This window comes from Balaenoptera ricei, chromosome 15 (genome assembly GCF_028023285.1).
Source record: "Balaenoptera ricei isolate mBalRic1 chromosome 15, mBalRic1.hap2, whole genome shotgun sequence".
NCBI lineage: Eukaryota > Metazoa > Chordata > Mammalia > Artiodactyla > Balaenopteridae > Balaenoptera > Balaenoptera ricei.
In genome coordinates this window covers 24608913-24634995 of record NC_082653.1, presented here as the reverse complement: position 1 = coordinate 24634995, position 26083 = coordinate 24608913, and the positions used below count along the sequence as shown (strand labels likewise).

The 26083-nt window shown below is 37.1% G+C and overlaps 1 protein-coding gene across 10 annotated transcripts in view; it reads right to left on the bottom strand.

The window, feature by feature from the left end:
* The window catches only part of NCOA6 (nuclear receptor coactivator 6), a 100533-nt gene that overhangs the window by 66797 nt on the left and 7653 nt on the right, over positions 1-26083 (bottom strand). For 6 of the 10 annotated variants that reach the window (XM_059895813.1, XM_059895819.1, XM_059895821.1 and 3 more), the window contains exon 2: positions 14760-14837. The exons of 2 other annotated variants lie outside the window; for them this stretch is intronic. The gene's annotated coding sequence lies outside the window, so the exon portion shown is untranslated. Of the gene's footprint in view, positions 1-9071; positions 9164-14759; positions 14838-26083 lie in introns of all 10 variants that reach the window. 2 more of the 10 variants (XM_059895814.1, XM_059895817.1) reach the window with 2 other exon arrangements.

Below are 26083 nucleotides of genomic sequence, written 5' to 3'. Positions count from 1 at the left end.
AAGAAAACCCAAAGTCAGTAGAAGGAAAGAAATCATAAAGATCGGAGAGGAAATAAATGAAATAGAAATGAAGAAAACAATAGCAAAGACCAATAAAACTAAAAGCTGGTTCTTTGAGAAGATAAGCAAGATGGATAAACCCTTAGCCAGACTCATCAGAAAAAAAGGGAGTACGCAAATCAATAAAATTAGAAATGAAAAAGGAGAAATCACAACTGACGTTGCAGAAATTCAAAGGATTGTAAGAGACTACTACAAACAACTATATGCCAATAAAATGGACAACCATGAAGAAACGGACAAATTCTTGGAAAGGTACAATTTTCCAAGACTGAACCAGGAAGAATTAGAAAATATAAACAGACCTATCACAAGTAATTAAATTGAAACCATAATTAAAAATCTTCCAACAAACAAAAGTCCAGGACCAGATGGCTTCACAGGTGAATTCTGTCAAACATTTAGAGAAGAGCTAACACCTATCCTTCTCAAACTCTTCCAAAAACTTGCAGAGGGAGAAACACTCCCAAATTCATTCTACGAAGCCACCATCACCTTGATACCAAAACCAGAAAAAAATATCACAAAAAAGAAAATTATAGACCAATATCACTGATGAACACAGATGCAAAAATCCTGAACAAAATACTAGCAAACAGAATTCAATAGCACATTAAAAGGATCATACACCATGATCAAGGGGGATTTATCCCAGGGATGCAAGGATTCTTCAATATACACAAATCAATCAATGTGATACACCACATTAACAAATTAAGGAATAAAAACCATATGATCATCTCAAGAGATGCAGAAAAAGCTTTTCACAAAATTCAACATCCATTTATGATAAAAACTGTCCAGAAAGTGGGCACAGAGGGAACCTACCTCAACATAATAAAGGCCATATATGACAAACCCACAGCAAGCATCATACTCAATGTTGAAAAACTGAAAGCATTTTCACTAAGATCAGGAACAAGACAAGGATGTCCACTCTCACCACTCTTATTCAACATAGTTTTGGAAGTCCTAGCCATGGCAATCAGAGAAGAAAAAGAAATAAAAGGAATACAAAATGGAAAAGAAGAAGTAAAACTGTCACTGTTTGCTGATGACATGCTACTATGCATAGAAAATCCTAAAGATGCCACCAGAAAACTACTAGAACTAACCAATGAATCTGGTAAGGTTGCAGGATACAAAATTAATGCACAGAAATCTCTGGCATTCCTATACACCAACAACGAAAAATGAGAAAGAGAAATTAAGGAAACACTCCCATTTACCACTGTAAAAAAAAAATAATAAAATGCCTAGGAATAAACCTGCCTAAGGAGGAGAAAAACTTATACTCAGAAAACTATAAAACACTGATGAAAGAAATCAAAGATGACATAAACAGATGGAGAAATATACCATGTTCTTGGATCGGAATAATCAATATTGTGAAAATGACTATACTACCCAAAGCAATCTACAGATTCAATCCCTATCAAATGCAATGCAATCCCTATCAAACTAGCAATGGCATTCTTCACAGAATTAGAATAAAAAAATGTTACAATTCATATGGAAACACAAAAGACCCCGAATAGCCAAAGCAGTCTTGAGAAAGAAAAACGGAGTTGGAGAAATCAGGCTCCCCAACTTCAAACTATACCAAAAAGCTAGAGTAATCAAGACAGTATGGTACTGGCACAGAAACAGAAATATAGATCAATGGTACATGATAGAATGCCCAGAGATAAACCCACGCACATATGGGAACCTAATTTATGACAAAGAAGGCAAGAATATACAATGGAGAAAAGACAGCCTCTTCAATAAGTGGTGCTGGGAAAACTGGACAGCTACATGTAAAAGAATGAAATTAGAACACTACCTGACACCATACACAAAAATAAACTCCAAATGCATTAAAGACTTAAATGTAAGACCAGACACTACAAAACTTTTAGAAGAAAACATATGAAAAACACTCTGACATAAACCACAGCAAGATCTTTTTTGACCCACCTCCTAGAATAACGGAAATAAAAACAAAAATAAATAAATGGACTTAATTAAACTTAAAAGGTTTTGCATAGCAAAGGAAACCATAAACAAGACAAAAAGACAACCCTCTGAATGGGAGAAAATATTTGCAAATGAAACAACAAAGGATTAATCTCCAAAATATACAAACAGCTCATGGAGCTCAATATCAAAAAAACAAACAATTCAGTTAAAAAATGGGCGAAAGACCTAAACAGACATTTCACCAAGGAAGACATACAGATGGCCAAGAGGCACATGAAAAGATGCTCAACATCACTAATTATTAGAGAAATGCAAATCAAAACTACAATGAGGTATCACCTCATGCCAGACAGAATGTCCATTATCAAAAAAGCTAGAAACAATAAATGCTGGAGAGGGTGTGGAGAAAAGGGAACCCTCCTGCACTGTTGGTGGGAATGTAAATTGATACAGCCACTGTGGAGAACAGTATGGAGGTTCCTTAAAAAACTAAAAATAGAACTACCATATGACCCAGCAATCCCACTACCGGGCACATACCCTGAGAAAACTATAATTCAAAAAGAGACATGCACCCCAATGTTCATTGCAGCACTATTTACAATAGCCAGGACATGGAAACAACCTAAGTGTCCATCGACAGATGAATGGATAAAGAAGATGTGCCACATATATACAATGAAATATTACTCAGCCATAAAAAGAAACAAAATTGAGTTGTTTGTAGTGATGTGGATGGATCTAGAGTCTGTCATACAGAGTGAAGTCAGTCAGAAAAACAAATATTGTATGCTAACGCATATATATGGAATCTAAAAAAAAAATGGTACTGGTGAACCTAGTTGCAGGGCAGGAATAAAGAGGTAGACACAGAGAATGGACTTGATGACATGGGGTGGGAGGGCGAAGCTGGGGCGAAGTGAGAGTAGCATCGGCATATATACACTACCAAATGTAAAATAGTTGGCTGGTGGGAAGCAGAAGCATAGCACAGGGAGATCAGCTCGGTGCTTTGCGATGACCTAGAGGTGTGGGATAGGGAGGATGGGAGGGAGGCTCAAGAGGGAGGGGATATGGGGACATGTGTATGCATATGGCTGATTCACTTTGTTGTACAACAGAAACTAACACAGTATTGTGAAGCTATTATACTCCACTAAAGAGCTATTAAAAAAACAACAAAAAAAAACAACCCATACCCTCAGGTAGGCAACCCACAAAGGAGAAGATAATCACAATTGCATAGGTTCTCCCCAAGGAGCGAGGGGTTAAAGACACATCAGGATCCCCAGCCCAGGGATTCTGCACCGGGAAAATGAGCCCCCAGGATACCTGGCTTTGAAGGCCAGCAGGGCTTATGGACAGAAGAGCTAGAAAGCTATAGGAAACAGAGACTCTGCTCTTAAAGGGTGCATGCCAAATCTCACATGCTCTCCAAGCACAGAGGCAGTAACTTGAAAGGAGCCTGGGTCAGAACCACTTGCTAATCTTGGACAGCCTCCTGGAGAGGTAGGCATCAACTGGGGCACGACCTGGGGACACAGACATTGGCAGCAGCCATATGGGGGAGATTGTTTTACCATGAGGACACTGGTGCTGGCAAGAGCCATTTTGGAATATTCCCTTTAGCCTATTAGTGCCAGGGGCTTTCCCACCCACCAGCGGGCCAATACCAGCCTCAGCCCCCTAGGGATCTGGCCCCTCCCACCCATGGGCCAACACCAGCCCAGAGACCCCTGGGGCCCTGTAGCCAGTTGCACCAGGACCCAGCCCCACCACCAGTGGGTTTGCAGCCACCCCATGAGGCACGACCTGGTTGGGAGCCAGCCCTGCCTACCAGCATGCCCACAGTACTTGGCCCTGCCACAAAAGAATGACCCACACAGCCCACACAGTGGGCACCCCAAGAGTATATAGCTCTAGTGACCAGAGGGTAGTATGCTGCTGGGCCCCATAGGACATCTCCTACATAAGGCCATGTCTCCAAAATTGGGAAATGTAACTGACCTACCTAATACATAGAAATAAACAGAAATTTAGGCAAAACAAGGAAATAGAGGAATATATTCCAAACAAAGGAACAAGACAAAACCAAAGAAGAAGAACTAAACCAAGTGGAGATAAGCAATCTACCTGACAAAGAGTGCAAGGTAATGATCATAAGATGCTCAACAAACTTGGGAGAATGAATGAACAAAGTGAGAAATTTAACAGAGTCAGAAAATATAAAGAAGAACCAAACAGAGCTGAAGGACACAATAACTGAAAAAATACACCAGACGTAATCAACAGTAGATCAGATGATACAGAGGAATGGATGAGCAAACTGGAAGTCAGAGTAGTGGAAATTATACAAGCTGAACAGAAAAAAGAATTTAGAAAAATGAGGCTAGCTTGAGAGACCTCTGGGAAAACTTCAAGCATATTAACATTCGCAGTTTAGAGGCCCAAGAAGGAGAAGACAGAAAGGGGTAGAGAATTTATTTGAAAAATAATAGTTGAAAACTTCCCTAACCTGGGAAAGGACACAGACATCCACATCTAGGAAGTACACAGTCCCAAACAAGATGAACCCAAAGAGGTCCACACCAAGACAAATTATAATTAAAATGCCAAAAATTAAAGATAAAGAGAGAATCTTAAAAGCAGCAAGAGTCGGGAGTTCCCTGGTGGTCTAGTGGTTAGGATTTGGCTCTTTCACTGCCGTGGCCAGGGTTCAATCCCTGGTTGGGGAACTGAGATTCCGCAAGCCACACTGCATGGCCAAAAAAAAGAAAAAAAAGCAGCAAGAGAAAAAACAATTAGTTACATACAAAGGAACTCTCATAGGACCATGAGCTGACTTTTCAGCAGAAACTATACAGGCCAGAAGCAAGTGGCATGATATAATCAAAGTGATGAAAGGAAAAAAAACCTACAACCAAGAATAGTCTACCCAGCAAGGCTACCATTCAGATTTGAAGGAGAGATAAACAGCTTTGCAGATAAGCAAAAGCTAAAAGTTTAGCACCACTAAACCGGCTTTACAAGAAATGTTAAAAGGACTCCTCTAAAAGGAAAAGAAAAGACCACAACTAGAAATATCAAAATTATGGGGAATTCCCTGATGGTCCAGTGGTTAGGACTCCATGCCTCCACTGCAGAATGCACGGGTTCGATCCCTGGTCAGCAAACTAATAAGATCCCATAAGCTGTGTGGCGTGGCAAAAAAACAAAACAACAACAACAAAACCCCCTCATTTGTAAAGGAAAATATACAGTAAAGGTAGAACAACCACTTATAAAGCTAGTATGAAGGTTAAAAGGTAATAGTAGTAAAATCATCTCTATCCACAATAAGTAGTTAAGGGATACACAAAACAAAAAGAGGTAAAATATGATGCCAAAACATTAAACATGGTTGTGGGGGAGTAAAAGTGCAGGGTTGTTAGAATGCGTTTGAACTTAAAATAATGCACACGCACATATATAGCTGTATATGAACCTCATGGTAACCATAAAACAAAAATCTATAATATATACATACAAAATAGAAAGGAATCCAAACATAACACTGAAGATAGTCATCAAATCACAAGGGAAGAGAGCAAAATAAAGAAGAAAGGAACTAAAAAGAACTATAGAAACAACCAGAAAACAATTAACAAAATGGCAGTAAGTACATACTATTAATGATTAAATGTAAATGGACTAAATGCTCAAGAGACAAAGAGTGGCTGAATAGATACAAAACAACACCCGTATACATACTGCCTACAAGAGACTCACCATCTAAAGACACACACAGACTGAACACGAGGGGATGAAATAAGGTATTCCTTGCAAATGGAAACAAAAAGAAAGCTGGGGTAGCAATACTTGTATCAAACAAAACAGACTTTAAAACAAAGACTAACCAAGACTATTTTAAACCTTGGCTCTTTGATTTCAATGTTTTCATATTTCCCTGAGAAACTGGAACTCATCTGGTACAAGATCTTTAACTCTTCCTTCTTCCATTAGTGGCTATTCTCCACACTCTTCTCTCATCTTCCTTCTTTCAAAAAGTTAACACCAAGCTGGGAGCTAAAATGGAAGCTACCTAACAATGCCTGGTTCATCTCTATCATCACCTCCACCCTAATTTTTCATTGATATACTTAAGGAAACACTAAGAGTCAAAGTTATCAACAGCACTGGAAACTAAGACTGCTGCTCAAAGAACTGTTGGACTCATAGATGACTTTTCTGCCAAAGAGCAGGCAGGAATGGGGCTTTAGATACAGTAGAGCCAGCAGGGAAGGTAACAGATTTTTAACTAACCTCCTCCAACTACCTGCTCCAAAACAGCTTTCTCCAGAGGCAGCAATGGCAGTGGTAAGTCACATCACCTTACTGTGAGAGACTCACTTAGTATGGTCAGGGCTATTACATGCCCACAGCCTTCCTTCTCTACTTCAGATTCTATAACATACAAAGTAGTATATACACCCTGAGATTTGAAAGCAATTTCAGGAAGGGCTGAGAGAGCAAAAGCCCTGGGAGCATTACATTCTGGAAATCACAGTTATTTGCAGCCTAGGCTTCAAATGATCAAAAAACAAATCCTCTTTTCCAAAGTCAAATTACCAGGTCAGAGGACGGGATTTCCCCTACTCAATCCAGCAGGAAACACATAAATGACTGCTGGACACTAGAAAGTATTCAGAAACTATGTGCATCAGTTAGTCCTTTAGTTTAACATCTGATAGGAGAATTCCTACAGCTACCAAATAGCCAACGAAGGAAACTGTCTACCCAATTTGACACATACTAGACCTGTATACCCCTCTCCTTATTCAAGGAAGAATAATTGAGGGGAGAGATAGAAAAACATTCTGTAACATAAAAGAAGAGAAACTCTGCATCTGTAATTCAGAAAATGAATATATAAGGAGCAACAGGTTAAATTCTAGAAATCAACTACATTACTCTCAACAAATTTGATAAAACACACTGAAATAAGAGCTCAAAGTTCACAGGCAGAAATGAAAAGAACTAGTTGAGATGCAGGCAGAAATAAGACAGGGGGAAAAGAAAGGTAAAAAGTTACAAATATGCTGTAACAGAATTCAAATCTTAACTAGAAAAAGTAAAGAGCAGAATACTTAATTAGAAATGTGGAGACAACAAATTTGAGAAGTTCTTCCAGAATGGAGAAAGAAAGGACAAAGTAATGAAAAGTATGAGAGAGGACTGACAAGGAGAGAAGAGAGAAATAAACTTCAAATAATTTGTTATCCCTGAAACAAATGGAAAGAAATAATAATTAAAGATTTTTTAAAAAGGAAATGTAAACTTTCCTGAGTCAAAGAATCTTCTGCATCTCCAGCTCTAAAGAGCTTACAAAAGACCAGGCAAAATTACTAAAAAGATAGTGACAACTGGATTTGTTCTAGTGAAATTTTCAGATTTCAAGGATAAAGAAAATGCCCCAAATCACTCAAGAAGGAAAAAACAAGTCATACACAGAGGACCAAAATTCGGTCTGGCCACAGAGTTTTGCTTTGCAAGACCACAAGCTAATGGCAAAATATTAAAGAATTAACAGTGGAAAAAATAATGTGACCTAATAATTCTGCTCCCTCCCCCACCAAGTTGTCATTCAGTGTGAAATCAATATAATGACACTTTCAGATGTATACCAATTACGTACTTTTCACAAAAATATTATCTGAATAATAATTAACCAAAAACAAAGACCTTGAGAATAGGAAGGAAGACATGAAATCAGTTAAACATAGGGCTAAGTCTAAATAATTGTTATAAATGATTAGCACCAAATGTTATTTTTAAAAAATGATTATTCAAAAGGAAGGTAAGGTACAAAATAAAGATAAACTATTATCAGTCACCATCATCTTCATTTGAGTACTATGAACAATTTTGCTAAAATGCTCTGTCATTAATTTAATGGGTTACTCCTCCCCACCATTAAACGACAGAGTTTTAGACTAGGTCAAGGAACACTGGTCTATTCTAGATACCTCATACAATAAGAACCATACAATAAGTGGCCTTTTGTGACTGGCTTCTTTCACTTAGCTTCATTTCTCCAAGGTGTTATAGCAAGTTCACAGTACTTCATTTTTTTTTTTAATTAATTAATTAATTAATTAATTTTTGGCTGTGTTGGGTCTTCGTTTCTGCGCGAGGGCTTTCTCCAGTTGCGGCGAGCAGGGGCCACTCTTCATCGCGGTGCGCGGGCCTCTCACTGTCGCGGCCTCTTGTTGCGGAGCACGGCTAGTACTTCATTTTTCAAATTACCAAATAATATCCCTTTGTATGGAAATACCATATTCATTCATTCATTCATCAGTTAATACACATTTGGGTTGTTTCCACCATTCACTATTATGAATAATGCTGCTATGAATATTTGTGTACAAGTTTTGGTGTGGAGATATGTTTTCATTTCTCTTGGGTGTATATATATACCTAGAAGTGAAATTGATGGGTTATATGTTATCTCTATATTTAACCTTTCGAGGAATTGCCAGACTGTTTTCCAAAGGAGTTACACCACTTTCCATTCCCATCAGCAGTATACAAGGGTTCCAATTTCTCCACTTCCTCACCAACATTTGTTATCCTTCTGATTATAGCCATCCTAGTGGGTGTGAAATTGTATCTCATTGTGGTTTTGATTTGCATTTCCCTGATGACTAAAGGTGTTGAGCATATTTTTATGTTTACTGGCCACTGGCATAATTTCTTTGGGGAAACATCTATTCAAATCCTTTGCCAATTTTTAAATTATGATGTTTGTCTTTTTATTACTGAATTGTAAGACTTCTTGATAAATTTTAGATATAAATTCCTTTTCAGATATATGATTTACTAATATTGTCTTCCATTTTGTGGGTTGCTGTAGGTGACTTTTTATTTAGTTCTCTTCTGATTGTTCATTAACGGATGTTGTGTCATATTTTTTGTGTGTGTGTGTGTGATATTTCTTTACAGGAGATGACTTTGTTTTGTAGTTGGGACAAATTGGTTGAGTATTTAGAAAAAATTTTATAAGTTCTCACTTCAGGACTTCCCTGGTGGTCCAGTGGTTAAGACTCCGTGCTTCCACTGCAGGGGGCACAGGTTCGATCCCTGGTTGGGGAAGTTCCGCATGCTGCCATGGTGCAACCAAAAAAAAAAAAAAAAAAAAAATTCTCACTTCATAATTGTCCTAGTCTGTCCAAGCTGCTATAACAAAATTCCATAAACTGGATTGCTTATAAACAACAGAAATTTATTTCTCATAGTTCTGGAAGCTGAGAGGTCCAAGATCACTGTGCCAGCATGGTTGGGTTACAATCTGCCAACTTCTTGCTGTGTTCTCACGTGGTGGAAGGGGCTGGGAGTTCTGTGTGATCTCTCTTATAAGAGCACTAATCCCATTCATGACTGCATGAGGGCTCCACCCTCATGACCTAAGCACCTCCCAAAAGGCCCACCTTCTAATACCATCATATTGGGCATTATGACTTTGACATATGAATTTTGGGGGAACACAAACATTCAGACCTTATCAACAATGTATACTAAAAAATTCTGGCTAAAAAGTTAAATACAGGGACTCCTCTGGCAGGCCACTGGTTAAGACTCCGTGCTTCCACTGCAGGGGGCGTGGGTTCAATCCCTGGTCCGGGAACTATGATCCCACATGCCGCGTGGTATGGCCAAAAAAAAAACCAGAAGTTAAATATAAAAAATAAAACCATAAAACTACAATCACAGGCTGGTTATATATCCATATACAGTATATTTATCATTTCACGGACTGAAGAGCTAAAGCAAAATATAGATTTTATTATATAATTTCATTGTTATTTTTAAAATTTTGCAGGACAAAGTACACAAGAGTAAAAAGGCAAAATACAAGTTGGGAATTACATTTGTAAATGACAAAAGGTTAATAAACTTAACATTAAAGTACTCTTAAAAATTAAGGAAAACATTAACATCCCAACAGAAAAATTGGCCCCCCAAATGGAAAATTTATAAAATTAGAAATAAAAGTCATCAATAAATATATGAAAAGTTTTTTCATTTCATAAGTAATCAAAAAAAGAAGCAAATGAAATATGCCTTTCTTCCAACATCAAATGGCAAATATTTTTAAAATGAAATACTCAAATGTGGCAAAGGTACAATGAAATAGATTAACATTCATATTTTGCTTATACATGTTCATTCTCCTTAACATCATAACTAATCCTAACCTCTAGGAATCTAACTCAATAAATAATTAGAGATGTGGTTAAAGATTTATATTTGAAGGTGTTTATCAAAATATTAATAATAGTGAAAAACTGGAAGCTAGCTCAAGGCTCTACAGCAGAAGTGGTTAATCAATTTAAATGTACTCAAATATTGCTTCTCCATTAAAATTCATGTTTTCAGGAATACTTAACATCATGGGAAATGTTCACATTTTAAGTATAAGAAGTATATAAAACTGATTCATTATTTCAATGTTCTTAATGTTTGTATGCATGTTGGGAAAAAGACAAAGGAAACTCAATAATAAGACAAACAACCCAATAAAAAATGGGCAAAAGATATGAACAGATACATTACAATAAGTACACGAAAAGATGTTCAACATCATTGATCATCAGAAGAATGCAAATTAAAGCTACACCTACTATAATGGCTAAAATTAAAAAGAATGATAATATCAAATGCTGACAAAGATGCAGAGCAACTGGAACTCTCATATGGTGGGAATGTAAAAAGGTACAAACAATCTGGCAGTTTAAAGTTATAAAGTTTCTTATCATAAGACCCAGCAATCTCACTCCTAGGTATTTACCCCAAATAAATGAAAGCATGTCTACACAAAGACTTGCCTATGAAAATTAATAGCAACTTTATTTACAATAGCCTCAACCAAAAGTAAACTGGAAACAAATCAAATATTTATCAGTTAGTAAATGGATAAACTGAAGTATATCCCTACAATAGAATACTGCCAAATAATAAAAAGGATCAACTACTGAAAGGATTCTCAACCAGTGTAGGGAGGGGATTTTGTCCCCTGTTGGACATTTGGCAATGTCTGGAGACATTTCTGATTGTACAAATGGGGAGGGGAGTGCTAATGGCTTCTAGTGGATAGCTGTCAGGAATGCTGCTAAGTAACCCACAATGCACAGGACAATCTCCAAGACAAAGAATTATCCTGTCCAAAATGTCCACAGTGCCAAGTCTGAAGAACTCTGAACTGCTGATACATGCAAAAACATGAATGAATCTCAAAAACTTCATGGTGATCAAAAGAATATTTCTATGATATTCTAGAACAGGCAAAACCAACTTACAGTAACAGACATCAGATGGGTACTTGCCTGAGACTGGGGTGGGGACTGATTACACAGGGATGAGGTACCTTTGGAGTGAAAATGGTCTGTATCTTGATTATGGGGATATATACATCTGTTCAAATGAAAACTGTACGCATAAAATTAGTGCACCTTACTGTATGTGAATTATACGTATAAGATCAGTAAAAAATAAATTGTTGAAGCTGGGTGAAAGGTACACGGGGGTTCATGATAGTATTCTCCTTTCATATCTGTCTCAATTTCCAAGACAAAATGTTTTTTTAAAAAATACATATGTATATAAACACTAAATGATACAGGGAGAAGCCTTAATTGAATCTTTAAACACACACACACACGCACACACACACACACAAAACCCACTCAAAATTAAAATCTCATTGTGAGAATGATCTTTGTGTTATGTATCTTCTCTTGAAGGGGAAAGAATCTGATGTGAAAGATAGAAGGAAGAAAGAGATATAGTTTGATACAGGGAAGGTAAAGAAAATTTCACAAACTACTCCTCACCACCACCACTCCTTTTAATGTCCCATTTAGTCCCAGCCTGGCACTAAGCCATGTCTTCTGTGGTAGATAGACTTCTAAAATGGCCACCAATTATCCCAGCCTCCTGGTATTCATGCCCTAGTGTAATCTCCCCTGCCCCCTCCTCCCCCTGAGGGATGGCCTAGTGACTTACTTCTAATCAAAAAAATACAGCAAAGGTGATGGGATGGCACTTCCGTGATTAGGTTATAAAAGAATGAGACTTCCATCTCCCTAGGAGACTCTATTGCCTTCTCAGCTTGCCATGCTGGAGAGGCTACAAGGCAAGGAACTGACAACCAGTAGCCAGTGAGAAACCAAGGCCTTAAATCCAACATCCCTTGAGGAAGTTAATCCTGCCAACAACCAATTAAGCTTAGAGGAAATCCTTCTTTAGTCAATCACTGAGATGAGACTCCAGTCCTGGCTGACACCTTGACTGCTGCCTGTGAGAGACCCTGAAACAGAGGGCCCACCTAAGCCAGATTCCTGACCCATGAAAACTGTGCCCTAATAAATGTGTGTTGTTTTAAGCTGCTAAATTTGTGGTAATTTGCTATGCAACAATAGATAACTAATGCACCCTCCTTCAAAATCCTGATGAACATTCACTTCTTTTTAAATTATTTGGCAGTTTTTTAACAAGTTAGATATACCATACAACCTAGCAGTACAACTGTTAGGGATTTACTCCAGAATAAGTGAAAATATATCTATACAATGACTTGCACAAAAGTGCTTACAGTAGCTTTATTCACAATCATCAAATACTGGAAACAACTCAACTGTCTATCACAGGTGAATAGATAAACAAGCATGGTATACCCATACAACAAAACACTACTCCTCATTCAAAAGGAATGAACCACTAACACAAGCAACAACATGGATAAATATCAAAATCATTCTGCTGAAAAATAAAATAAAATAAAATATTTAGACTAATGCTGGCCCACTATAAAAGCTCAATAAACGCCAGCTATAATAAAAAAAAAAAGAAAAAAGAAATTTAGAGCCATATCTGGCATGTAGTAAATGCTCAATAAATGTTAGTCATTTTCATTAAAAAAAAAATCATTCTGCTGAGTGAAAGAAGCTAGACTCATAACAGAACATAATGTATCAATGCATTTACATAAAGTTCTAGAAAATGCAAAGCAATATATAGGTGGAGGGGCTAGGAGGGACAGACTGCAAGGAATATAAGGAACTTCTTAGGAAGATGGAAATTTTCTGTATCTTGGTTGTGACAGTTGTTTCATAATAAATACTGTAAACTAATAAGTACATCTGTCAAAATTCACTGAAACATGTTTCACTTTTAAATGGTGCAGTTTACTGTATGTAAATTATACCTCATTAAGTTGACCAATAAAAAAAAAAAAATAATAATAACCTTCTTTGTCAAGTCTTCTTTAACTACATCTAATGCAGCTGATTCCATTATTCTACCTTAGCCCCCATACAACACTCTATATTTAAATTACTCAAACTACAGAGAATCTGGAGTGTCTTGAATTCTACAGTAGCTAAAAGTTACAGAACACTATTATGTGCAAGGCACTGTTCTAAGCACTTTGTATTATTAACTCAATTAGTTCCCCCCAAAACCCCATGTAATAAATTCTATTACCCCCATTGTACAAATGAGGACACTGAGGTATTAGGGAAGTAACTTGCTTAAGGTCTTACAGCTAGTAAGTGACAGAGCTGTGACTTGAGTCCAGTCAATTAGTCATAGAAGCTGGGCTCTTCACTACCACCACCACCCTACTCTATATATCTCAGAGTATTAGGTGAAAGCATACTCTCAGCTCACTAGAGACTAATAGGTTCATCCACTCATTCAACAAATATTTAAGCATATAGCACATGTCAGTTATTGTTCTAAATGCTAAAGATATAATGGTGAAAAAAATATAGACATGGTACCTGCTTTTAGAGCTTTCAGTCTAGTAAGAATTTAGGTTTAAAGTACAGGATTCTAAAACAAAATATTTATCCCTTATTTATATATTTATCCAAATATTTACGCAAAATAAGTCACAAGGTGCGTAGTGGCCAGATCTGCTTTAACTAGTTAGAACAGTGATTCCCAAACTTGTTGGCACTTTAGAATCACCTTGGGATCTTTTAAAAATTCCCAGGCCATACCCCCAGGCCAAGTAAATCACAATCTAGGGTGGGGGGTGGTGGTGGGGAGGGGGAACAAAGACATCAGTACTTTGCAAAGCTCCATAGGTGATTCCAATGTAAAGACAAGTTTGGGAAATCACTAAGCTTGAGTTTTTATCTGTCTGAACAATGATAAAGTTCATTCATGGTGATGCAGACAGAGGTAAAAGAAAAGAAAACAAACAAACAAAACCCATATATACTTGCCCTTCCCTTAACCAGAGATACGCAAGGTGAAGGTAGCTTTGATTGTTTTTCCCCAATGTTATGAATTCTGAGAACATTAGAAAGAGGGCCGTATAATTATTTTCCTTCTTGGATTTATCCATGCCTCCATTACCCACCAGGATCATAGACAACTGAGATATTCACCTTTTCATCTTTTCCTGGTACTTTCCATGGAACCAATAAAGAATTCTGCCACATTATATATATTCAACATAACTGATAAAGACATAACTGCTTTTATATTAAGCAGATCTTATTTAATTCAGTCACTTTGGGTCCAATCCACATGCCAAATGCAGCTTGCCAAAGTAAAATACCCTGCGGACACTGAGATCAAAATAGCTTCTTTTTAAAAAAAGTCTACTTCCTAATTCAATTCTTTGTTTAGGCTGAAACCACGTCTTTTATAACTCGAACTTGCATTTGTGTACTACAGAATCAACAGACCTGTTTAAGAACTCTCTGACCACTCTCAGAAAAGATAGTCAGAAGTTGAGTAGGACCCCTCTCCATTCCATCCAGGACCTAGACAGAAAGGAAAAAGGGCAAAGAGGAAGAAGAAAAACATCAGAAGACAAGACTTAATACATAATCCCAATAAACCTATTCAAAGCAAATTTTTGTGACTGGCCAAATTCCTTCTATCACTGTTTCTGCTAATTTCACTCTAGAAAGAGTTGTAAAAGACATGAGATTACCTACAGCCTCAAGTCCGGTGATTTCTTTTAAAGGAAAGCTTATCATAATCACCAAGGAAGCTTTTTCAAAATACAACAGCAGTGGTTATACAAGTATGTTCATTTTATAATTCATTATCCTTATGATTTGTGTACTTTGCATTATGTGTGTCATACTTCAAGTAACAAATATCAAAAAACAGATACATTTGTCCTGGGCAGAACCCCTGAAGGATTCTAATTAAGAAGGCAGCAGAAAACAGTCCCACAGAGGTTACATGATTTGCCCTAGGTTACATATGTAGTTAGCTACAGACTTAGTCCTTCTTGTCATTTTCCTACTCTTTCTGTTGTAAAACTGTAAATATGCTAATAATATTAAACTTTTAAATTTAACATTTACTCTCCTTATTCTCTGAAAAAAAATTTTATTACACATGACTACTGCAAAAAACAAACAAGTAAACAAATAAATGGAAAACACAGATGTCCTGGGTTCACAACTGTGCATCATCGCAGCTGTTGCACCATCCATATAAGGAAATTAAATAAAGTCTAATGCTCATCCAATGATTTCCTAACTGCAGTATCCATTTTTTATGTTTCAATACAAATGTCAAAAGATCAGTAGTAAAATTAACTGAATAAATCTTGAGAACAGACTAGCATTATTTATAATAATGAAACACAGGGTGACAGAATGGAAAAAGAGCTAGGCTGAGCATGGCAGGATGAGTGTGCCCCAAGTTCTAGTTGTGACCTTCTCATAAAGTTGTATGATTTGGGGCAGGGTACAATCTCTCTGTGCCTAAGACTCCTAAATTATAAAATGAGAGGATGGATCACTAAGCTAGAGCTAAAGAGAATCACAGGTTCCTTCTAGATTTAAGAAAACTCAAGGACTGTTTATCAGGAAATTTAATTATTTTCTATATGCTTTCACATTAACAAATAATATCTCTACTCAAATGTTTTAAGTAGCTTTGTAAAATAAGAATCCTAGAATTCCTCTGGCACCTGCTTCATAAACACAAGCATATGCTTCAGCTTGTGTCAAATACAAATCTCCTAGATTTGTTGTCTAGGTGCAAGATGTCTCCCTCTCAAATATGGCTAATTAACAATACCCTTGATACTTTACCACCACCACCATGAGACTTTTTTGCATGAGTTTAACTTTATATTTTGAAATCGTTTCAGATTTACAGAGCACAAGCTATTTTTTAAATAGAAAATATATGTGTAAAGAAGTCCCTCACAGGGGGCTTCCCTGGTGGCGCAGTGGTTAAGAATCCGCCTGCCAATGCAGGGGACTCGGGTTCAAGCCCTGGTCCAGGAAGATCCCACATGTCACGGAGCAACTAAGCCCGTGTGCCACTACTACTGAGCCTGTGGGCCACAACTACTGAAGCCTGCGTGCCTAGAGCCCGTGCTCTGCAACAAGAGAAACAACTGCAATGAGAAGCCCGTGCACCACAACGAATAGTAGCCTCCGCTCACCACAACTAGAGAAAGCCTGCGCGCAGCAACAAAGACCCAACGTAGCCAAAAATAAATTAAATAAAATAAATAAATTTATATATATATATACATATATATATGTGTATATGTATATATATATATATATATATATATATATATATATATATATATGAAAAGAAGTCCCTCACAGGGACTTCCCTGGTGGTGCAGTGGTTAAGACTCTGTGCTCCCAGTGCAGGGGGCCCGGGTTTGATCCTTGGTCAGTGAACTAGATCTCACATGCATGCTGCAACTAAGAGTTCGCATGCCACAACTAAGGAGCCTGCTGGCCGCAACTAAGGAGGCCACCTGCTGCAACTAAGACCTGGCACAACCAAATAAAATCAATCAATCCATCAATCAACAAAATTCCTGTAAAAAAAAAGTCCCTCATAATTTCTTTTTTCTTAATTTCTAATCTACTATAATTTGAATACTTTCAATGGATGCATTTGTTCAACCTCTGTTTACCAACCACCTACTATGTACCAGGCACTCTGCTAAACAGTTTCCTGCTCCTGAAGTTACTATATAAGAAACAAAAACATTGTGGAAAGGATAATTTAAATAATATTTTCATGAATACCTAGGTCTGGATATTACACTTATAGTACTTTAAAAAGTTGGTCTTTTAACCACATAGCCTTAAATGTTTCAGGATAAGGCATTTTTAAAAGTATATTAATAAACAGTTAAATGTGAACTGTGAAAGACAATTTGCTATGGCACAACTAATTTAAGATCCAATTCCATCCTCCCTACACCCTCTTATAAGATTCTTATAAAACTGTTACATGCTTCCTGTTCCCAAGTCCAGGGTTCCCAAGGGAAAATTTATGCAAACCTCCAGCCAAATCATAGAAACTTAGTGCCCTGAAAAGAGCAACAAAATGCCTGTCAAGGAGACTGGCATTTCACTACTGTAACAACCCTGGTTTGCTCTTGGTAGGGATAATAGACAATTTAAGAGATTAGGGAATATTAACATTAAATCTTAAATTTCAATCCTGACATATTAGTATAAGAAACAAAAAATAAATTTGTGAAATGCAAAATGTGAAATCCCTAAAACTACTCATGCTAACACAGACATATACGGTTGACCCTTGAACAACGTAGGAGTTAGGGGCTCTGACCCCAGGTGCATTCAAAAATTTGAGTATAAGTTTACAGCCAGCCCTCCATATCTGTGGTTTTATATCCATGGATTCGACCAACTGTGGATGTGTAGTACTGTACTATGTATTTATTGAAAAAAAAAAGTCTGCGTATAAGTGAATTGGCACAGTCAGACCGTGTTGTTCAAGGGTCAACTGTAGTTAATAATTTTAATTGAGTACAATATAAACTAACAGATTAAGTCAGAAGTTCAATGAGAGTTTTCCCATCTTGTTAGATACCACAGTAAATGGATAAAGTAAAATGTAAAGAAAAACTACTTTATATGTCATGTTCTAATTGTGAACCACCACGTTCTTTCATTCATAATAAAGCTTCAGTCGAAAAACAATGCAGGGGGACTTCCCTGGCAGTTCAATGGCTAAGACTCCGTGCTCCCAATGCAGGTGGCACGGGTTCGATCCCTGGTTGGGGAACTAAGATCCCGCATGTTGCACAGAGTGGCCAAAAAAAAGGGAATTCCAGTCTTAACCCATGCTGTAATATACAAATGACATTGAAAAGCTGACCAAATCCTTCAATCTAGGAAGTAATTTTAAAAAAATTCCCTAAATATAACTTGATGAGACTGAGCACCATTAGAGGTCCCTTGGTAATCATCCGCTCCAATACCCTCATGGAACAGAGAAAAAAATTAAGGCCCGAGTAAATAATTTGTCCAAAGCTTCTTAGTTGTAGGGAAGTCTTTCATTTCATGTATGACACTTCTTTACAAAAGAAATACTTCATTTTAAAAGCACTAGAGAAGCAGGTTATATAATGATAATGAATGTTGCCTTTCCTGAAGAAAGTGTTGGCAGACAACTTGAGAAAACAATCGCTTTTCTTTCTCTATTAAGTTTCTAACAAGAAACTGTTAAATCATGAAATCTGGGCTCTAAATTACAAAAGTCCTTAGGCCATCATTCTAAGAGTCTGCCAGTGTTTCTTCTTCTCCACTGTTTTAACACAGAGTCATCCCTCGGTATCCATGGGGGACTGATTCCAGGACCGCCCCGCAAAACCAAAATCTGCAGATGCTCAAGTCCCTTATATAAAATGCTGTAGTATTTGCATATAACAGCACAACTTACCCATATACTATAAGTCATCTCTAGATTACCTATAATACCTAACACAATGTAAATGATATGTAAATAGTTGTAAATACAATGTAAATAGTTTCCAGCCAAATAGTTTCCAAAAACTTGACAAATTCAAGTTTTGCTCTTTGGAACTTTCTGGAATTTTGGGGGGGAATGTTTTCAATCCCTGGTTGGTTTAATATGCAGATGAGGAACCTATGGATACAGAGGGTCAAGTGCATTCACAGTTTTGTCAAGCCTTTTTTTTTTTTTTCTGCTTTATGCTCTTACAATTGTCACTTTCTTTTAAAATCAAACACTGGGGCTTCCCTGGTGGCGCAGTGGTTGAGAGTCTGCCTGCCAATGCAGGGGACACGGGTTCGAGCCCTGGTCTGGGAAGATCCCACATGCCACGGAGCAACTGGGCCCGTGAGCCACAATTACTGAGCCTGCGCATCTGGAGCTTGTGCTCCACAACAAGAGAGGCCGTGATGGTGAGAGGCCGGCGCACTGCGATGAAGAGTGGTCCCCACTTGCCATAACTGGAGAGAGCCCTCGCACAGAAATGAAGACCCAACACAGCCATAAATAAATAAATAAATAAATGGATTATCACGTTAAAAAAAAAAAAAAAAATCAAACACTGGAGTCCTTAGATCAGCTTTCAGCTACAGCTAGCCTGTAGCTACCATTTCATCATTATTGATGACCCAGAATACACTTGGCAAACCTGCAGACAGAACTGTTATTAGATGAATACACTATTATTTTTAAACACAGGTAGAGCATCCAAACTGACTTGGAACAACCAGAAAAGCATTTTTTCAAAATTCAAGAGAGATTACTTAAAATAATCTTATCCCTAAATAATGAAGAAGAGATAATTTTTTGATCAGGAGAAGAAATTCAATGGCATAATAAACAGGTTCATTTATATTAAAAAACAAAGAAATAAATTTCTGTCCCAGTTGCAAAAACAAGAAAAACAAAATTAAGGTTAAAAATTAACAAAACAAAAATATAGAAAAAAATTTAGAAGAATTATTAACTTCAGTGGAATGGTGGTGAGCAAGACATGAATCTAGAAATCATAAAGAAGAAGACTGACAGACATAATTAGATATTTAAAACAGTCTATATGTCAAAGAAACCACAAAGTCAAAAGCCAAATGAAAGGCTGGGATAATATATTTGCACAATGTGACAAAAAAGGGGTTAATACCCGAAATACACAAAAGCATCCCCAAATTGATTAAAAAGTAAAAAATTAACAACCCAAGAGAAAAATAAGTTAAAGGATTGGCAAAGATGATTTGCAGAATAGGGAATGCAAATTGGACAATGAATGTATGCGATTTATTAATGGTCAGGGAAACGAAAATTAAAATAAGAAAACACTTTTCACCCAGCTGATAGGCAAAAACTGAAAAGATACCTGTTATCCAGTGCCAGCAGGAATAAGAACTGCAACCACCCTTATGGAAAATAACCTGGCAGTTCATAATATTGAAATAACCCATACTTGGGAATTTATCTGACAGAAGTAAAAGCTTCATTTCTTAAAGATATATGTATAAAGATGTCTACTGTTTGTGATGGGAAAAAAGATCGGAAACAACCTGAATGCCCATTGAGAGAAATCTACATAAATGGACTATTATGCAGCACGAAAAAATGAATTAGATATCTGTTTAGTGATATGGAAGAAAATGTATGATACCCTATAAAGTAAAAAATAGAAGTTGTAGTATAATGCATATGGCATCATGAAAATCTTACAAAATAAGACAGAATATGAATCAGTATGTATATTTGTGTTTCTAAGAGCATAGAGAAAAACATGGAAGAATCACATTAGGCTAGTTGGGTATGCTGGAGGATATGAACTGGAGAGGAGGGGATGGTTGGCTTTCTCTTTGTGCACCTCAGATGATACCCAACTTGTTCAATAAGCCTATACTGCCTTTGTGGTTTGAAAGGAAAATCCTATTTGAGCATTATTTGCAGCAGAAAATGGAATAAAAAAATCTACAATAGGAATGACAGAAAAAAATAGCTATTTAAAATTGATAAAGAATTGGTATATAAAAGACAGCCAAATGAAACACTCAAGAGGACAAGAAACAAAAATAAATTCTGAGTGCTTCTGGGGTGGGTTTGTGAAACAGCTTATGAATTCAGGATTTACCTCCATTTCAAAAAGAAAAATAAAAGAAATTTTTTATTCAAGAGCTTTATGTTTCTCAATTTTGCCTGCTTAGAATGCTTTTTAAAAAAAATTAATTAAGTAATTTATTTATTTTTGGCTGCATTGTGTCTTCATTGCTGCGCATGGGCTTTCTCTAGCTGTGGCGAGGGGGGTCTACTCTTCGTTGCGGCATGGGGGCTTCTCATTGTGGTGGCTTCTCTTGTTGTGGAGCATGGGCTCTAGGCGTGCGGGCGTCAGTAGCTGTGGCACGTGGGCTCAGTAGTTGTGGCTCTCGGGCTCTACAGCACAGGCTCAGCAGTTGTGGGGCACGGGCTTAGGTGCTCCATGGCATGTGGGATCTTCCCGGACCAGGGATCAAACTCATGTCTCCCGCATTGGCAGGAGGATTCTTAACCACTGGGCCACCAGGGAAGTCCCTAGAATGATTTTTAAAATAGCAAACATGACTAATCACAAAATTCTGTCGAAGAAATGCCCTCTATTACATATTTGCAATCTGTAAGGTGGTTTTTTTTTTTTTTTGGTTAAATTACATTTGATTTTAGTTATATTTTGAAACTTGAAATTTATCTTTTATAACAATGCACCATTCTTTGTTACACTGTATAAAATTTTAAAATGCATAGTACAAACTTGAAAATATCAAATCTACACTGAACAAAGGGTCAAATGATATGAAAAACTGGTTCAAACGAGATTGAAAAATACTCATCATTGATAAAAATTTTTTAAAAATTTGTTAGTTACGAAAGAAAAAATGCAACTTCGCAATGGAGAGATCTGGCAGTCACAACCTTAACCCTATGATCAAAGTTATCATCAACAGTGGGACAACCAGACATTTATGCACCTCATGATATGATGCAATGTAAAGATTATTTATTAAATATTTTTGCCAAAATGTTTAGCTAGAATCTAATCAAGTCTTAAACCTTCCAGTTTAGGGAAATACAAGGAACAAAAGAACAAGTTAAGGGACTTCCCTGGTGGTCCAGTGGTCAAGACTCCGTGCTCCCAATGCAGGGGGCCTGGGTTTGATCCCTGGTCAGGGAACTTGATCCCACACGCATGCCTCAACTAAGAGCCCACATGTCAACGAAGATCCCACGTGCCGCAACGAAGACCCAACACGGCCATAAATAAATAAATAAATAAATAAATAAATAAATAAATAAATAAATAAATAAAGTTTAAAAAAAGAAAACAATCAGATATATCCAGGATGTGGGACATACAACAAGAAAACTGCTCGGATCTCAACAAATCAGTGCCATGGGGGAAAAAAAAGGTGAGGAAGCAGATAAGAAATGCGAATTGTTCCAGGATTAAAAAAAAAGACTACAAAAACAGCAACATACAGATACAATGCATAGTTCTTAATTTGATTCCACTTTGAACCAGGCAGTTATAAGTCACTATGGAGACAACTGGAGAAACAAATATAGACTTAATGTTAGAAACATTAAGGAATTACTGATAATTTTGTTCGGTGTGATAATGGTGTTGTGATAATGTAGGAAAATGTTCTTATTTGTAAGAGATACATGCTAAAGTATTTAAAGGCATAATACTATGATGTCAATTTTATTTATTTTTATTTTTTTTAATTTTTTTTTTATTTTTTGGGGGCCGCACCACGCGCCATACAGGATCCTAGCTCCTTGACCCAGGGATCGAACCCACGCCCCTGGCATTGGAAGCACCAAGTCCTAACCACTGAACCGCCAGGGAAGTCCAATGTCTTTATTTTTAAAAGGTTTAACATAATAAGTATATAAGTAAGCATATGGCAACATGCTGAATAAGGGTGTTCATTGTACTATTTCTGGGAGGGTGTTTTTGGTATGTTTGAAATTTTTCATAATAAAACATTTAAAATATCGAAACTCCCACAAAACTGTGACACACCACTATTATACTAGAAGAAAAAAATTATAAAATCTAATATTAACAACTGGTAGTTGTTCTAAAGAATAACAATATGGCTAAAAAGTGATATCCTTAGACTTAACTGAATTATTTTAGGGAATATACTCTAAGAAAAAAATTGGGGGGGGGTTATAAAAAGGTGTTACAGCAGTATAATTTAGAATTGCAAATCAAAAATAAAAACATACTGGAAATCATCCAAATGCCAAATAACCAGAGAGTATTTAAACTTTATTATCTATTCATTAAAAATACTAACTATATGTGGAAAAGTATATCAATATAAGGCCAAATGAAAGAAGACTATAAAAAACTATATGGGGCTTCCCTGGTGGCGCAGTAGTTGGCAGTCTGCCTGCCAATGCAGGGGACACGGGTTCAAGCCCTGGTCTGGGAAGATCCCACATACCGCAGAGCAACTAGGCCCGTGAGCCACAACTACTGAGCCTGCGCGTCTGGAGCTTGTGCTCCGCAACAAGAGAGGCCGCGACAGTGAGAGGCCTGCGCACCGCAATGAAGAGTGGCCCCCGCTCGCCGCAACTGGAGAGAGCCCTCGCACAGAAACGAAGACCCAACACAGCCAAAAATAAATAAATAAATAAATAATTTAAAAAAAAAACTATATGAAAAGACCATATGCATATGATGACTAGGACATTATGTGTTTATTTGTCTGTAATATTTAAACATAATTTTAGAAATTTCATGAAGACACATGCTCTTAGAGAAAATATAAGCAATGCAAATATAGAATCAGGAAGAAATGCCTGGGCACAAATAAGGAAAAGCACCTGAGCACTGCTGACCACAATTTGAATGAATATTCACAATTTGAATACAGTCCTATTGTGGACAAAAGTCAACATAACTATCATTTAAAGGACACAGAAAATGAAGGTATCATTGGCTTGGATAGTACATAATCTTCCTCAATTCTTTCCATTAGTCAGATGTTTTTAAAAGAGATGAAAAAACTGAAAAGCGTTCAGAGAAAACTCAAGAGGTAAAAAATACGATGGAAACTAGGTGATTTTGAAGAAAGGTTTGAAAGAAAATGAAGAACAACATGATTATCAATATTTAAATCCATAGAGAGGCTTTTGAATAGAACAGAGACCCTAAAAAGCAGATGTATCTCAAGGCCCACAGATGACTGACCAAGAGGCTAGTAAAACTCTCATTTGTTGTCGTGGTATTTTTGTTTTTTACATATGAGGAATACCTTGACTGTCTTGGTGAAAAGTTACTGGCATAGGCAAATGAGGGAGGCTGCGTGTGTTAAATCACTGACCATCTGTTTTTCTTCAGGGTGTCTACTCATCCATGTTCACCTGATCATAGAATCTTCCTAAAGCTTGCATTAATTATCCAAAGTTTGAATTAGTTATCCACCATTTCAAAATTCTGCAGGGCTATACTGCTGCCACACACTACCCACTCAGCAGCATTCAAATATGCTAGATCTGGTGTCTAGGACCCGATACAATACTCTGGCTTCATCTCCTCACAACTCAATACACCAGCAAACCAGACTTCTCTATCTCATTTCCTAAATATTCCTTATGCTTTCCTGTGTCCATCATTCCTCTGGTTCTTTTTTCCTTAACTCATTTCGTTGCAATTTGACTCTTCCATTTAATTAGTAAATTTTAATTTAATACTTCCGTATCATGTCACCTGTTTTAAGTTGAACTGTGTCTCCCCAAAAGATATTTAAAGTACTAACTCCCAGTACCACAGAATGTGACCTGATTTGGAAATAGAATCAGTACAGATGCAATTAGTTAAGATGAGGTAGACCCCCAATCCAATATGACTGGTGCCCTTATAAGAGAGAAATTTGCACACAGAGACAGAGACACACAGGTAGAATGCCTGTGACAACAGACACAGAGACTGGAGTGATATAGTCGCAAACCAAGAATTGTCAAGAATTGATGGAAGTCTCGGGATTTCCCTGGTGGCACGGTGGTTAAGGATCCGTCTGCCAATTCAGGGGACATGGGTTTGAGCCCTGGTCCAGGAAGATCCCACATGCTGCAGAGCAACTAAGCCCGTGAGCCACAACTACTGAGCCTGTGCGCCTAGTGCCCATGCTCTGCAACAAGAGAAGCCACCTCAATGAGAAGCCCGCACACCACAACGAAGAGCAGCTCCCACTCGCTGCAACTAGAGAAAGCCTGCGCGCAGCAACAAAGATCCAACACAGTCAAAAATAAATAAATAAATTTAAAAAGAATTGATGGAAGTCTCAGAGGGAACGTGGCCCTGCTGACGCCTTGAATTCAGGTTCTAGCCTCAAGAACTGTGAGAGAATAAATTTTTGTTGTTTTAAGTCACCCAGTTTGTGGTAGTTTGTTATGGCAGCCCTAGGAAACTAATATACCACCTTTTCTAGAAGCCTTCCCTGATTCTCCAAGTAGAAGTGATCTCTCCTGAACTCCCAAAGCACGAACTATTTCATTTAAAACACGCTTTCCCCTCTTTTTATGTTCACTTCACTTCCCCAAATGAATTTGATTCTTGGAAGGCAGAAACTAACTAATCAACTGTATACAGCCCTCAACAGTGGTAGGCAGTCAACATATACTGACTTTTTCTACACAGTTAATCTTTCTGATTGTAATGCTTCTGAATGAGTTATCCCCACATACACTGAAGAGTTAAACATAACCTAAAAGAACTCAGATGAAGGCTCATTTTCTTTAGGAAGCATCTCTAAATTCAAATGTACTTATATTAATTATATCAATATATTTCACATCGATATGTGCATGCATGTATATGTACATACTACCGACAGCTAATACCCACAATGGAAAAGAATGTTTATTTAATAAATCCACTATTTAAGGTCCATTGACTTGTCTTATTAAGTCTACTCAAATGCTGGTTTACCTAACATCTTCCTACCTTTACTGGTATTTGGTATTTCTTTGTGTCTTTGAATTTCTCCCAATGTTTGAATTTTTAAAGTCTGTATTTTACAGAAGGGACACAGAATTACTTCCAAATAACATTTAAAATTATGGCAAGGGACTTAATCTTATGAATAATTTCCCTAAGTAAAATCCAAAACAGGAATCTGATTCACAAATTTGCAACAAGTATTTCTTCCTGTGAGAGACTGCTGCTGACTGATCTTTAGAAAATGTACATAAATGGTACTATGGAACTAATATTCAACAGGTT